Below are 6672 nucleotides of genomic sequence, written 5' to 3' on the forward strand. Positions count from 1 at the left end.
ATCTGATTCTTGCCCATGCGTAGTTTCTTTTTCACTGTTTTTAGGCTTCCTCCGTTCCTGAGAGCATGTTCAATTCTATCCATATTATACTTCCTTGTGTCAGCTGTCTTACGCTTGTTGATTAATTAGAAAGTTCTGCCAGTTCTATTCTGGCTGTAGGGTTAGAGGCTTTCATACATTGGCGTTTCTTGATCAGATCTTTCGCTTCCTGCGATAGCTTACTGGTTTTCTGTCTAACGGCGTTACCACCGACTTCTATAGCGCACTCCTTAATGATGCCCATGAGATTGTCGTTCATTGCTTCAACACTAAGGTCCTCTTCCTGAGTTAAAGCCGAATACCTGTTCCGTAGCTTGATCCGGAATTCCTCTAGTTTCCCTCTTACCGCTAATTCATTGATTGGCTTTTTTTTGTGTACCAGTTTCTTCCGTTCCCTGCTCAAGTCTAGGCTAATTCGAGTTCTTACCATCCTATGGTCACTGCAGCGTACCTTGCCGAGCACGTCTACATCTTGTATGATGCCAGGGTTCGCGCAGAGTATGAAGTCGATTTCATTTCTAGTCTCACCATTCGGGCTCCTCCACGTCCACTTTCGGCTAACCCGCTTGCGGAAAAAGGTATTCATTATCCGCATATTATTCTGTTCTGCAAACTCTACTAATAACTCTCCTCTGCTATTCCTAGAGCCTATGCCATATTCCCCCACTGACTTGTCTCCAGCCTGCTTCTTGCCTACCCTGGCATTGAAGTCGCCCATCAGTATAGTGTATTTTGTTTTGACTTTACCCATCGCCGATTCCACGTCTTCATAAAAGCTTTCGACTTCCTGGCCATCATGACTGCATGTAGGGGCATAGACTTGTACCACCTTCAATTTGTACCTCTTATTAAGTTTCACAACAAGACCTGCCACCCTCTCGTTAATGCTATAGTATTCCTGTATGTTACCAGCTATTTCCTTATTGATCAGGAATCCGACTCCTAGTTCTCGTCTCTCCGCTAAGCCCCGGTAGCATAGTACATGCCCGCTTTTTAGCACTGTATATGCTTCTTTTGTCCTCCTAACCTCACTGAGCCCTATTATATCCCATTTACTACCCTCTAATTCCTCCAATAACACTGCTAGGCTCGCCTCACTAGATAACGTTCTCACGTTAAACGTTGCCAGGTTCAGATTCCAATGGCGGCCTGTCCGGAGCCAGGTATTCTTAGCACCCTCTGCAGCGTCACAGATCTGACCGCCGCCGTGGTCAGTTGCTTCGCGGCTGCTGGGGACTGAGGGCCGGGGTTTGATTGTTGTATTCATATAAGAGGTTGTGGCCAGTTACTGCACCAGAGTGGCCAATCCTGCTCTGGTGAGAGAGTGCGTTACCGGTTTTGGTCACCGGGATCAGGCCGCACTCCAGGCCTGTTTGTGCAATTTTCTCAACACACGGTGTTTTGTATTTTTCAGTGGAGAATTGCGCGACACCGGGATTTGAACCACGGTCCTCTTGCACGGGAGGCGGATACTCTACCGTCCCCGCAGTAGTTAAATTTAAAAATTAAATTATGTGATTTTACGTGACAAAACCACTTTCTGATTATGAGGCACGCCGCAGTGGAGGACTCCGGAAATTTCGACCTCCTGGGGTCCTTTAACGTGCACTCAATTATAAGTACACGGGTGCTTTCGCATTTCGCCCCCATCGAAATGCGGCCGCCATGGCCGGGATCCGATCCCGCGACCTCGTGCTCAGCAGTCTAACACCATAGCCACTGAGCAACCATGGCGGGTCCCGCAGGAGTTGTACGCCTCATTTAACCTACAGTGGTGCCCTATTTGATCAGTCAAGGTGGACCAATGTGAGCTCGGTTATACCGCATGGATGGCACTCGGCTAAAGAACCTGGTATTTATGACCTGCACATGTGTGGCCATACATATTTGAGGATATATATAATTTCTTTTAGGAGGGTTCCCGTACAGTGATAAAATAAAGGAAAAGACATTAAAAGGAAAAAAAATGAAAAAAAGGAACATCAAAGGTGATTTGAACTCGTGACCCTTGGATGTTGCCCGGAAAGATAGCACAGTCGGTTGGTTCGTCAGGCCCCAGGCAACTTTCAAGCGCCACAGCTCCTGCTCCGAGCCTCATACTTACGTGAAAAAGGACTGATGTTGTCCGCGATAGTCGAAGGCATACTTTCTTGGAAAAATGGCTGCCCGAGGAGAAGAGCGAACTCGAGCGGCTTTACAGACTAGGAAAACTGCCTTAAAATATTTAGACATGAGTGAAAGCTTCGTTAACAAACTATAACACGGCAATCAGCACTCGAATACGATGAGAGAAATTATTGAGACGTGGAAAATTCCCTTGAAATAAATATGGTTTGCGAGACAAATGCTTGTAAGTATTGAACCTCTTAAATGATGAGGGGAAATATGTGATCACCGAGAGGGCATCGTCCGCATGAGACCACCACCAGGCACCTTACTGAGACGTGGAGGGCTCTGCGGCAGGAACAAAGCCTCCATTCTCCACCGGCCAAGAAGGGAAAACGCGCTTTCCGATCGCTCAAGGTTGCGCGGACATAGTATAACTCTAGCGTCTAGGAAAAGCTTAAACAGGTGCGAGGGCGGCACGCATAGCGTGGGAAGCTAGCCGCCAGAATAACTATCTCAAGGACTGCTGCTGACGAGGGCGAAATACCTTCGTGTAATTATATTAACCCTAATAGGACTATTTACGAAAGAAAAAAAGGGAAACGGCCCAGAGGGCTATACTAGGAGAGCTATGACTGATAATTTTCTATATATATATATATGTATATATATATATATATATATATATATATATATATATATATATATATATATATATATATATATATATATGTATATATTCATCGCATCTATGGGATCGCATGCGCGCGCTGTTGCTTTGTCTCTGCGTGTAGTAGTTAAGAGAGCCAGTTTAAGGGCGGAGAAGAAGGAAGGAAAGGAAAGTCTCTGAAGCAAAATTGCAGCGCCGTGGTTATAAAACGCACCCGTGGTAGAGAAACGGAAGGCGATATAAGCGTGCGTGGCCATGATACGCACACGACACACTGCCTTAAAATATTTAGACTTGAGGGAAAGCTTCGTTAACAAACGATAGCACAGCAATCAGCACTCTAATATAATTATAACCCTAATAATAATTGTAAATATTCATCTTTGGGATCTAATGCGCGCGTTGTTGCTTTGTCTCTGCGTGTAGTAGTTAAGAGAGCCAGTTTAAGGGCGGAGAAGAAGGAAGGAAAGGAAAGTCTCTGAAGCAAAATTGCAGCGCCGTGGTTTTAAAGCGCAACCGTGGTAGAGAAACGGAAGGCGATATAAGCGTGCGTGGCCATGATACGCACACGACAAACTGCCTTAAAATATTTAGACTTGAGAGAAAGCTTCGTTAACAAACTATAACACGGCAATCAGCACTGGAATACAATGAGAGAAATTATTGAGACGTGGAAAATTCCCTTGAAATAATTATGGTTTGCGAGTCAAATGCTTGTAAGTATTGAACATCTTAAAAGATGAGGGGAAATATGCGCTCACCGACATAGATGTAAAACGCCGAAACGATTTTCTGAGATAAACCGTGGGCAGATTTTAATGAAATTTGCTGAATTCGGGAGAGAAAGGTAAATTCTAGTGACTATTGGAAGCGGAATTTCTATTTAGGGCTTGAATTCTGGTAAAAGATTTTCAAAAATTCAAAAGTGCGAGAAATACAGAAGCACGAAGTTTACAAATTAATAACTCCGCATCAAGAACTGATATCGCGGTTCTGTAAACAGCATCCTTTAGACAATTCAAAGCGGACAAATCCAATATACCGATTTGTATATTACGTAAAGTCGTTACGTTAAAAACAAGGGTTGTGGAAAAGCTGTATTTCCACATTACTAAACTTTTTTAGAGTCATGCGTAATGTATCAATTTTGTCCGCTTTAGATGTGCTGTTAGATGCAGTGTACAGAATTGTCACATCAGTTTTCACTGCAGAAAGACAGAGTTGTAAACTTGACGGTTTCGTTTTCTGAAAATTTTCGATTTTTGCCAATTTTGAATAAACAAATGATGACCTAAATCAAAAATTCTAAACCAACAGTCACTAGATTTTAAGTATTTCTTTTAAGTGCAACAAACGTTGTAAAATTTGATGCAGTGGTGGTGGAGAAAAACGAATTCTCCTGTTACATGTATTTAGATAGGACCACCAGAGCTAAAGGTTCCTCTTAAGGGCTACTTTCCCCACTATCGAGTCCGCGTGTAGAGCAAAATCCTGAAGATAGCGTAATGCCGGACTGATCCTCAGCGGAGGTGAAGCAAGCGTTCAGCTCTCCCCATACGTGGGCTGATCCTGAATATAACGCCATGCCAGGCCGACCTGCGGCGGAGGTGAAGCAGGCATAAGCACTCCCCATACGTGGGCCGATCCCGAAAACAGTGCAATGCGGGACCGACATACGGCGGAGGTGCAGTTCGCGATTAAGGGGCCCACATACACAGCTTTGCTGGTCATCTTTCCTCACAGAGTGGGAGGGCACTGAGATTTTTTACTTATCAAACATCAGGTCATCAACGGCGAAACCAGGGACACCAAAGCCGTCCTCGGGCTCGACCTAGAAAGCGCCTTCGACAAAGTGACGCACTCTGCCATGCTCGCGCAGGTATCCAATCTAAACCTAGCCGAGAGGTCGTACGAATATTTCAAACGCTTCCTCACCGGCAGAACGGCGGAGCTCAGAGCCAGCGGCCTGAAGACGGACGAGAAGACATTAGGGAGCCAGGGCACCCCCCAAGGCTCCATCATCTGACCAATGCATTTTAACCTCGTTATGATTCAAGTTGGCAAACACTATGCCAGCTTGAAGGACTGAAGCACACGATATACGCGGACATTACGCTGTGGTTGGACGGGGGCAGTGATGCCCGCATAAAATCCACACTACAGACTGCAGTCGACACGATCGAAGAAAGCCTGAAAGGTACGGGACTGCGTTGCTCCCCAAGTCGGAGCTCCTGCTTTACCAACCGATCAAAACGCACAGAATCAAGAAGCAACGGGAACAAGAAACGATCAAGATCCGCACCACGGATGGTAACACAATACCGACGGTCAGCAAGAACCGAGTCCTGGGCATGACGATCGAAGCGCTCGGCAGGAACGGAGACACCGTCACCCGCATCATGGGTAAGGCGTCCAACGCCATCAGATTGCTCAAGCGCGTTACCACCAAGAAGGGAGTCATTAAGGAGGAAAACTTCATCAGGCTTATACACTCCTTCGTACTGTGCCACATAGTGTATGTGACAGTCTTTCACAAGTGGGTGAAAAGCGAATAGAACAAGCTAGACATCCTAATCCGGAGGCCTTACAAGACACCCCTCGGTCTACCTGAAACTACCAACACGAAACGCTGGCCATGCACAACATGCTCGACGAGATCGTCGAATTAGCGCAAAGAGCCGCGCAGTTGGAAAGACTGTCATCAACAAAGGCCGACAGAAAGATCCTGTGCAGTCTAGGCATCGATTATCACGAACAGGGACCAAAATGCCCCGTCCCCGACCACGTACGACGGAACGTGCGGGTTGACCCCTTGCCGAGGAACATGCACCCGGAATTCAACGAAGGCAGAAGACGCGCTAGAGCCAAGACCCTGACGGGCCTGCACGCGGAAAACACCGATGCCAGATACGTGGATGCAGTCAAATATGCCAGCCGCAACTGCTTCGCCATCGTGGTGGTCGACTCCGGAGGCAACGTGCGGGCGACCGCCAGCACATCGAGCAAGCAAGTAGAGGAAGCAGAAGAAATAGCCATCGCCCTGGCCATCGTAGACCGAAAATGCCACATGATCCTCAGCGACTCCAGACAGGCGGTGAGGAACTACGCCAAAGGAAGAATTGCCCCAACGGCGGCACGCGTCCTGCTCCGACAGCCATACCGCGGCAAGGGGACTCGAATCAAGTGGTTCCCGGCGCACGCAGGACAAGCGTCGGAGAAGCATGCCAATCGCAACGAAACGGCACACGCCCGAGCGCGAGGATTAACCGACCGCGCCCAAGGCAACGGCTGCCCGCTGTGGTTCAGCGCCAAAGACCGGATGACCAGCTATAACGAACTGGCCAAGGCTTTCGGCTGGGCCGCAGACTTCTCCCGCCGCCCTGCAAAGGGCTGAGCAGGTCGCAGGCCATGCTGTTCAGGCAACTACAAACGAGAACGCTTCCAAGCCCGGCGCAATTGCACAGGATGTACCCAGAATCGCACCCCCATGACAAGTGCAGAGCGTGCTGCAGGGAGACGGCCACATTCGAGCACATGCTACGCGAGTGCTCCAAACATCCCGTTGCCTACAAAGCATTTACTAAGGTAATTGCAAATAGAATCAGGAACACCTTAGACTTCCATCAACCAAAGGACCAGGCAGGATTCCATAAAGGCTACTCAACAATAGACCATATTCACACTATCAATCAGGTGATAGAGTAATGTGCGGAATATAACCAACCTTTATATATAGCTTTCATTGATTACGAGAAAGCGTTTGATTCGGTCGAAACCTCAGCAGTCATGGAGGCATTGCGGAATCAGGGTGTAGACGAGCCGTATGTAAAAATACTGAAAGATATCTATAGCAGCTC

The sequence above is a fragment of the Dermacentor albipictus genome, unplaced genomic scaffold (assembly GCF_038994185.2).
Source record: "Dermacentor albipictus isolate Rhodes 1998 colony unplaced genomic scaffold, USDA_Dalb.pri_finalv2 scaffold_17, whole genome shotgun sequence".
Taxonomy (NCBI): domain Eukaryota; kingdom Metazoa; phylum Arthropoda; class Arachnida; order Ixodida; family Ixodidae; genus Dermacentor; species Dermacentor albipictus.